This window comes from Atta cephalotes, assembly GCF_000143395.1.
Source record: "Atta cephalotes unplaced genomic scaffold scaffold00017, whole genome shotgun sequence".
Taxonomy (NCBI): Eukaryota; Metazoa; Arthropoda; class Insecta; order Hymenoptera; family Formicidae; genus Atta; species Atta cephalotes.
The window spans coordinates 2,047,730-2,058,778 of NW_012130081.1; positions in this window are offsets into that span (position 1 = coordinate 2,047,730).

The window sequence follows — 11,049 nt, forward strand, 5'->3', positions numbered from 1 at the left end:
AAGAAATGGAGATTGTAAAGTTTAAAAGACACGTCCGAAAACATCAAATTTAAAGTTCGATTGTATGTAAGGAGAGTAGTGAGAATCTCTTTACTCTTCTGGTTATGTGACATTATCTAATATCATCTGATATTTTATGTATCTACTACTCACCATTGATCAAAAACTTATAAATGAAGATCGATAAGCGTAATCCACACGAAACAAAAGAAGTTTATTTCTAAAGCATTGATAAAATCTTGAATTTTGTACCGCTGGAAGCTTTCCCTTATAAAGCGATAATGTACTACTTGGCAACAGCTGGATCGTCCCTATAACCATTACGCGCGGCTACATAGAATTATCAGCCGAATTAATAGAACACAAAGATTGTGTTAAATGCTGTTTGAAATTTGATTTTATGCACTTCGTTACAAATTCCGCGCATAAATGCCAAAAATTAAGATTGCTATACGTTAGTCTACAGCAAAGTTGAGAAATAAATAGCAAATCGTTACATTCTCAGAAACGGTAATATGTATTTTTTTAAATTAATAATGAGTAACAAATCACTTTTTATAAAAATTGATGGTAACACGTTATTTTTATGAAGTAACGTTTCCAGCCTTGCTTCATAATAGGGGAGACTATGACTAGTAAACTATAATAGAAGTAGACTAGTAAATTAATAGAATCTATGTAAAAAACAAAACAATAAAGACACGCATAGATGTATCTGAGGCTACAAATGTTGTAGGCTTCATTTGATGTTACAAATTTTGACCATTCTTCGATTGGTTAGTTAGTAAAATTCTTTTTTTCTGATTGGTCAACCAAATATTTCGAAGTATTTGTAGCATTAAGTAGATCGCACTTTGAATATTCAGAGATTATCGTTTATTACATTCGTAATATCTCGACGCTTTGACTTTATCGTAATAAGCATTCCATTGATGAGTGATTAACGTCCTTGTTTAAATTATATTATATATTATTTATCGTGAGATGACAATCGTTTTGAACAAGTGCATGAATTGCTGCGATGATTTTGGTATTTGTTGATATGCACGACCTATCGCTTCGAGACTCATCGTGATTTTCTATGCGATCGTTAATAAACTCTGATCGCCATCGTCGAACCATTTTCACGCTCGAGCATTATTCTCCATATACAGAAATTATTTGACGATGAATATTTATTGCACTTTCGTTTTTTGCCATCATAAACTGAATATCGCACATAATTCACAGACGGATGTTTTTGCCCCCATTCAGATTTGTTCACCTAACAAACTGGTAGAGATTTTAATTTTTTGATAAGTTTTTAATTTTATTCGTAAAAATTCAAAATTACTGAACTGAAAACTACTAACTCTAATCTCTCCTATAATGCCTCTAATGCATAATTAATGGGAATTCCCAATAATGCCAAATCTTACACAGAAAAGTTTTGCTGAAGTATCTAAAAATTTAATTAGATATAAATTTAACAAATGTTTTGGGCTATTAAAATAATTCAGTACTTAGAACTGGAACTAATTAAAATCAAATATCAAAATTTTTTATAAGACCAAAATTTTTTGCTCATTATGCTTGAGATTGTTATGTAATTATTATCTATATTTTGATGATCCAATAAAATTATTTTCAGATTTGTATCTAGCTAAATTTTTAGATTTGTCAACAAAATTGCCCTTTTCATGGATAAATCTTATTAAAAGTATGCTAAAGCAAAGAAGAAGTAATATAAATGTAATTTTAATAAGAAGAACAAAGTTAAAGAGACATTATTAAAAAAATGAATGTATATATTTACATATTATTTCTGTACGACCAATGTTTACCAAAACGTAATCTGGATTGGAAATCAACTATTATTTATGCATCAGCATAAATAAATAATAATATAACTTTTTAATGAGAAGATATTCTTTATCCTAAGGCCACAACGTTGAAATGTTTCCGCTTTTGCAAGGTAAGCAGGGAGGAAATGCAAATTTTTCTGTTCAGAGAAGCGATTTCCCGTCTAAGTAAAACGAGAATACTTTACCGCATAATTTTTTGCCCATTTTGTTGATTTATAGTCCCGTGTCGACTTCATTGCTAGTCGATTTTCTTCGAAGCTGGTACATAAATGAAGTCCGATTATACCTATTACTTATAAATCTTTCATCGCCGATCGATTTCTATCTTTTTTAACTATACATTTGTTATAATTAAGGCAATAATAAGGAAAAATTGAAGGAATATACCTATAGAATGCGGATACGATGATAGACATATTATATGTCTATATTCAAAATATCGCTTATTTTAATTTAAAAATAAATTCATATGTCTTAAAAGTTATAATCTAACAATTTTTTCGTAAATTACTACAACTATATTTATCTCTGCAAATTTTTTTATCCTTAAATGCTTTTTCGATATGGCATACGATATGGCTCGACTTTTTTCCGATATTTTTTCTATTGTTTATAACTTTTTTTATTAATATAGATATATATGTGTTTGTTTGGTATCGTTATGTTCCTTAATGTTCGGTATTTTGAGTGAAAAATTTTTTTACAAATATTCATTTCTATGAAATTCATAGAAATGAATATTTGTAAAAAAATTTTCATTTTTTATGAAATGTAGCAATCAAAGTAGGTTGGGACAGAACTCCAGCGCATGCAATATTTATGATGTCATAAAATTACACAAAATTTATTTCCAATTAATTATTAAATATGTCACTATATATATATGTGTGTGTGTGTGTGTGTGTGTGTGTGTATTTATATGCCATACATCAGTGTGTATTCCCATAATGTTTAAGGGTTAATTGAAAATAAATTCTATAATTCTGACATTTTATGTCACAAATATTGGATGCGCATTATCTTTTGTAATATAAAAATAATTGTAAATAAATAACAGTAATTAATATAATCAACACAGATGGTAACATAAAAAACTAAGCAGCATAAAGAGCTCTATCATATGCGACCAGGGGTTTCATCACATTCGATGGTGAGTGAATGGTAGCGCTCGAGGTGATTCCATGCATTTCCTCTATTTACTGCAGGTGTACGCTTTCCTACGACTCGAGCACACACGATACAAGCCGGGAACATGTATATAAACGCGATAAATCGCCGACACGCGTTCGTCGACCGTGTGTGAAACTCCTGCTCGGATCGCTCGTCGAGTAGATCCGTCACGAATGCAGACGCCCACAGCGATGCATGAAGTGCATCGTGGTGCCGGTTGCACTCGTATTTTACGAAGTTTGCCGGTGCTTCGTCTACGTCATTTTTTCCTCGGGGTTCGCGCGCCGGAAGAGTGGAAATCGTCTCTCTGTGGAATGAGTTCCTGATACGGCCGAGCGGTCGGTAGATTTAGACGATTTGCGATCTACTGGAGGAAGGTGAAATAGAGGAATGGTAATTTATTGTTTTCCACGTACGGAGTGTATTGCGGCATATGTAGTATGATCATTAAGAGTTTAGTTCCTATTAAAGTAATGAGATTTGAATGTAATATGTAGACCGTATGAATCATTCCGCTAATGAAGAGAGAATATCGTATGAATAATTGATCAGCGAATTAATCGTGAATATATAATTGCTTCTCTTTAATATTTTTGACGAATTAAATGTTGTGCTTTTATCCGAAGGAATTTACTCATATAATTAATATACGTATTTCACGTACGCTTATTAATATTCTCATAACTTGAAGAATAATGTATAATAAAATTTGTAATTTTGAAATATTTTATTTCGTTATCAAATATGCGTAGAATTATTTCATTATATTTCAAATGTTGAAATAGCAAATGAATTTTTTTTAAATGTTTTAATTTTAATTAGTTGATATTACATAGAAGTAGGAATATAAAATACGATCTTTCTTTTTCTAAAATAAAATTATTATTTAAGAATATAAAGAAATTAAAACTTAGACATTGTAAATAATTATTAATAATATGGAACGAATTTAGACCCATAGGAATAAATCTAATTAAGTGAGAGAAATTCTATATTCGAAATAGATCTTACTATTACATAAATACATATTTCTTATGTGAATTTATATACATTTTACCGTGCGCCAAAATTTTTTTTCGATCTTAAAATGCACTCATGAATCAGAATAATAATATCTCTTATTGAATTGTATAAGCAATTTAATAATTTTTTAATGCTAAGTATCTTTTACAAGAATATTAATCATTATATGTTAATGATAGTCTAAAAACTGCTAATAATTATCATATAATAAATTCTAATAATAAAATTCTAAAATTTAAACTAATTCCAATATTTATAAATTGTTGAAAGCAAATATTCAATTGTTTATCGTATGTTTTATCATTGTAATATTTAACATCGAATAGAAAGTCACTCCCTGGAAGTGTTTAGACATAAAATAAATCCATTGAATAGCATCCTCCAAAGCAATCACTTGGTCCGTTTTCTAGCACATACCGACACGCAAAACCACGTTCCAATGAATTCACGCTCGAAGTCTCGCCACTCGACTTCTGTCGCTTTAAGCCGGATCGAGCCGACGTCCCTGAACCGAGAGGCAAGATCACTACTTATCTACGATCTAGCTATTCTGTGGACTAGCTCGCGCGAATCCGAGAGTCGATGGTACGGTGGCTGTGCGCCGGTGGTTGGCGAGACATACAATGCCTCGGTATCTCCCACCCTCGACCGACGAGAGGATCCATCTAGCCACCAGCTACGGGTTTCTTCCTCCATCCTCTTAATGGCGACCATCAATGTGCCTTAGTCGTTTGCAGAGCCCCCGGCTCTGAGCTCATCGTTATCTTAGCCGCGATAAGCCCCGCAGGAGAACAGATGACGATGAATATTTTTTCATCCGGGCAAATCTATTTAAAATTCTCATCCTATCCCTCGTGCGGCTGTAAACGACGTGAAGGTACTTCTTACGCCATAGTAATTTCTTCTCGTAGCATGTTAATTTCTGATAAATCAACATCCGCGATTCACACTCGCTTTCGTTTACCATCGCGACACACCTTTATTATTCTTTCGCAGTGAAAATACGCGATCAAATTACAGTATCAGAATCTCATTTCGCGGTTAGACGACACTATCATTGTTTTACTTTTTCCTTGCGGCGATGTGGCGTGGGAAATGAGGAGTCGACGTGATGCGCTTGATGTGAAACATTATGACAAAGTTGATCTATCTCGAATGGATTGTGTTCGGACGAAAAGCCACGGATGAACAAGTTCATCTATCTACCTATTTATCTTTCCCTGTAGCGGGATTACAAAAGAATTATCTAAACATGTATAAAACGTATAAAATATAATTATTAAATACTTATAAATATGAATATACATAGAAAAAACGGAATAGAATCATCCGAAAAAGACAATTTTACTGACAATGAATATTATAATGGAAAATTAAATAACATGTAAATATGTTATTAATGGAATATCATATTAAAATATATATATCTTCATATTTCATATTATATAAATATTAGATATGATGAGAGATTTCTAACAAAATTAATTATAAAAGATAAATGAATTATCTAATTTATTTTATTGCTGTCTTCTCCATTTGTCTTGTTTTAATTAAAACGATTTTTGATTTTGGTTTATATTAATTAGATACGATTGTGTCATTCACGGAAAGTAAAAAAACTCGTTACTCCTGTGCATTTCAGAATTTCTATGGAATAGCTATTCACGATGACCAATATGAAGTTTTTTCGCGTCATCCTGGCGCTCTTGGGAGGCACGCAGGCTTTGTACGCACAACCATCGGCATCTCCAACTGTGAAAACCGGTGAGTAGCTGCCTTCACAATGGACTTGATTACTACTGCGTTATACACACATTCATTCGTCCGCTGATCTCTTCGAAAGTGCTATTAGTTTTCTTGTTCGCGTCCTAATTCAATAAATGCGCATTTTTATCTTTATTAACGGTGATTTTTTAACGAGATAGCATACAGAATATTGCACGAGATATTATTACAGTAGAAATAATGCACTATTATAACATTATAGCTATCGTTAGAGGAATACATGCTATTATATCAGAAATTAAATCTTTTATGTCGAATTGTAGCAGCGTCCACTGTTCACTTTGTCGTGTGATTATTAATGGATCCAATTCGCGCAATGTTACATGACCCATCATCCTTTATCAATTAAAGTTTGTGTATTCATAACATCGGTGAAATTAATAAACAATTTACAGCTGTAATAGAGGTTTTGATATTTTCAAGGCTTTCTATGCAGTACTATGTACCGTAAATAATAATCATAAAACAACAACCATTATTTTACCGAATACACACCGAAAAATCTTATTATTCTAAAAACGATTAAATAATAAATAAATTTTTAATTTCTCTATACATACACTTTTACAATACTTTTTGATGAGAAGAATATACAATAAAAAATACAAGAAATTCTCAATGTATGTGCGATCTCAAGGTTTAGTAAAATTGCAGCAAACTTATGAGAGATTTTCATTCTGTTTTTATAAAGATGAGAAGATGTTCTTGTCAGCTCTGTTCTGTTTCCAATAATCATTGTAGAGTGGAATTATCATGCAAATGAAAGCGTAGAGTAATGGGACTGTATGTAATTAACGAGTATCCTAGCCTTTCACTGAAGTCGAGAAATAGTAGCAATAAAATATTCGCGAAAGTAACGAATAGAACCAGACAGTAGGCGAATGAGCCCATCCAAGAGAGTGACGAGTAATGCGTATGCACTGTTCCGAAAGATAGGATGTCTTTTTACCACAATTTTCTTATTGAATTACTTTTCCATTTGTCAGAGTACAAAAAAGTAAATTACAATTCATGAGATGAAATAAAATCAATAATTAATATTCTTTTTGATGCTGTATATAAATGAACTCTTCGTTCTGTTTAAATTCTATATAAACAACTTTGCATTAATTATATATATCGCATTAGTTATACTTAATTAAATAAAATTAGTATATATTAAATACCTAATATAGGCTTTTTATAGAAGAGAAATATTTTATTTTAATTTAAATTATATATACAAAACAATTGTTTTATAGATTAAATCTATTATTGTGCTATTTTAATTAATAATAACGAGGAAGCAGCTTTCCTCCCATTTCAACCTAGATAGCCTTTCCAATTATTCTGAATTCGTTGCTTTAATTATTCAGTTTAATTTACGCAAAATACTATTCATAATTGTATGCAATTAATCGACATTTCGGAATGTGAGATGATATAAATGATTTAACTTTTCGCTAAATTTTGTATGATCATAAAACTGAACTAAGAGCAATCAATTCATAACTCTCACTGAATTTAATTCGACCATCGAATCCGTGATACGATGTTCTCGCATTTTTCCAACTAGCCTCGGGAACGAATCGTGCTTTTAAGCGTAATTTTCATTCATTATGAAACCATTAATTTTGCATCGAAAACCCGGCATGTTTTTATTCGTGTGTGTTCCGTTTAAACCGCGTTTTTAACTCGAGGATTTTACATGACTATATTATACAATGCTGTTCAATGCAGTTTTAACCACATATCTCTGGCTGATAAGCGGAGCATTTACGTTCCTTGATTTCTATCGTGCACACTTCAATTTGTGCTCGCAAACTGTGGGTAATCTGATTGATTCATCATTGCGAATCTGTGCACTTTATTTTTGTGAGCGATGTGTTCGGTGTTCATATCGGTTTCAATATGAGCGACTCTCCGCTGCGCCGCAGTGTTCCTTTTTCATATCAAAAGTTTGATGAAACGATCGATTCTCATTTGCTATTTCCCAACAGTGCAATTTTCGAGAAAAGGGTGGCTGAGATTTCGCCTGAACTGTTTGCCATAGTTTCATAACCGATAATAGACGAAGAACCTGACGTTATTATTCCACTAATATTACAGCATTCTAGAATTTATGCTGGCATCGATTACTCTGAACATTGTTGCTAATGTGTGTTTCATAAGTTCGAAGACGATGCACGTGAGATATTACACAAATAATCGCAATTTAGAATTAATTATAGTGAGAATTAATTATAGTGAAATAAGATTGCATTCAAGAATAAAAACCGGTGAATCTATAAACTATATTTTCTTATTTTATTACAAATTGTATATTATTTTTTATAATATATGAAATGATAATATGAATTTTCCATTATTTAATATTTAACAGATTGTTTAACTAAACTTTTTACGTTCAATTCCGAGCAGTTATAAAAATTACATAGTTGCAAAAAAAATCTATAGAGAACTTTTGAAAAAAATATTTTATTTTTAAAAGTGTTATAAACTTCGCTTGCTAATATTATAAACTAGCTTCAACTTGCTAAGAGAACATCCATCAAGTAAAAAATGACTGCAGTAATATTGAAAGTGGCAGCGTCGTATCGATTTGTTCTACATAGGATGCAATTTTTGCAAAAATTGGTAGACCTCCCTATCGAGACACCTGAAGAAAAGCTCGAGCATTAGGTGTGATTTAATAGTATCGTTGTACCATAAGTTTGTTATAATGTATAAATTTTGCGTCATTATGAGACTGTTCGCGATAATTGCGTCGCATCGCGGCCAACGACTTAAAAGGTCTTCTAGAGTAATTAATTATTATTGCTGACGAAGGGTGAGGATGGTGATAAACATACAGCATACTTGCAGTTTGTTAATCAAGAGGCACACGAAGGTCCCATATTGCCTTGAAGATTGAAGGAAGCCGTGACGAGATAGATATATATGTATACACTATGTTGTTGAATCGGCAACGGCATAATAACAGTGCTGTTATAAGTCAACGTCGATGTTCTGTTTTGCAATATAGAAATTTTTCCAATCCATATTCAGTTTATGTACTATCTTTTCTAAGTTATTAATTAAAACAGCAAATCGATTGACATAGTCAGTTGTTGATATCGAACTTTTTTTATGGTTTCTGTTATCGCAAACGATATTCTTTCGCAATATTTTTTATTCCGCTAAATGTCGATACAGTATTCCATACCAAACACAACAAATGGAATATTTTTAACGTTGTGAATTTCAGTAAGTTGATGACTCAGTCTTTTAATGAATTAAACCTGATAGTTCGTATTAAATGGATTTTATGTTATGTATTTTAATATAAGATAACTCTCTCTGATTATTCCTTAATAACAAAATGATTAGAATTAGAATAATTTTTAATATTTTACTTTTTAGGATTCAATTATTTCACTAAGGTATTATTGTATTACAATAAATATAGGAAATAAATAGATGGCAAGAAATTTTACTCGTATATCTTTATTGAGAAACGATATTGCAGCGTATTTCAAAAACTTCTATGATGAATGAAACCATGTATAAGAAATTCGAGTAAATCTGATCGTTGTTTACGCTTCGTAAAGTTAATATATCAAACGACCGATGACAGGAGGTCGGAATGTTGCACGGGTGTCTTTTTTTCTTGTCAACCGTGTCCGCGCGCTCTTACTCTTCTCAAGATTATACGTGATGGCGTGTATAATGCAGGTCGCACCAACCTGACCCCGATATCCATAGCGGTGGGATGCACGTAACAATCCCTTCCGCCAACACCTCTACCAATCTCGGAACGCGATAAAAACTAAGATTACTGTGCAATGCAATCAACAGCGTGTCCAATGTTCTTTCAGATTAAAACACAGTTTGAGATTACCAGTCGAAACTATTGTTTTGCCAAGAGCCAGGCTCCGCAATCGAGATTGTATCTCGATTACCGGATGCAAAACATGCGGCGACGTTTGAAGACCGACATCAAATGAGAAAAATTCGTTGGTGTTCGATTTTCTGTCGCGTACACTCCAATTGTATCTTTACGCTCGTGTATACGTATATGCATCACGTATTCTTTTGAGTATCAAAAATTCGACATATGTCAGAAACAAAAGCTTTTTCTGTTTTTCATATTGTGTCAGAGCAAAGGATTTTAAGAAAAATTGAAAAAATTCAATTGATGAAATGAATTTTTATTAAATCTAGTGTAAAAAATAAAAAATAAATTCCAATGTTTCGTCATAAATAAGATGTGCGAAAAGTTAGATTCTAAATAAATTTGGATTTCTAATTCGTAATCTCTTATTTTCAACAAATTATTACAATATTATATAACATAATATATATAATTTATGTATTATTGTGTTGTGAAATATTTGCCGAAATATTTCCGATTTTACCTGAAGTGTTTGCGGTTTGCGTTTGAATAGGGAAATTCCAAACAAAGCTAAAACAAGTTTAACAACTGTTGCGTTTATTCAATGTTTGTTCAAGATCAAACAACGTTAAAATAAAAAGATTGAATATACACTTTTAATGTAAACAAGTAATATTAGAAAAGCCATACAAAAATCTAAAAAGTTGAAAACACAATTTTAAATCAAAATTTTTTGTGATTTTAACCGAATTTTTATGTTATTTTTAATTGTTTAAATATACTTTTTTTAAATTTTAATGTAGAGAGATAAACTATTAATTAATGAATTATTTAGATTTGTATTATGTATTATTAGAAATGCATTAAATATTGTTAAAAAAACAAGCAATATGAATGTATATTAAAAACTTTATTTCCAAAAAATTAATTTTGTTAGATTTATAGAATAGCAAAATAATTTATATTATAGGTGTTTTATATCCAAGAAAGTTACATCTATATTTTTAATTTTTTAAAGATGTTTTGTTGTAATTTTATTATTTATTAGCCTATCAGTATTCGTAGTTTAACAAATATTTAGACAAACATAAATTTTAATGTAAAATGAATTAAACATGATATATATACACATACAAACACATACACGAGCGATCGTTTAAATGCATTGTAATGAGCATCATATTCAAAAGGAGTTGGTATCAAAATATGAAACATGGTGAACGGATGCAAAAACCAGAATATATGTATGCTTTATAATACGTAGTTTAAAACAATAGGGTTATCATAATGCGAAAATACGTAATAATTTGGTGGAACAGTTTCAAACTTTATTCGCGTTGCGCATAACTCTGCAGATATGAATCTCTCTTCTTG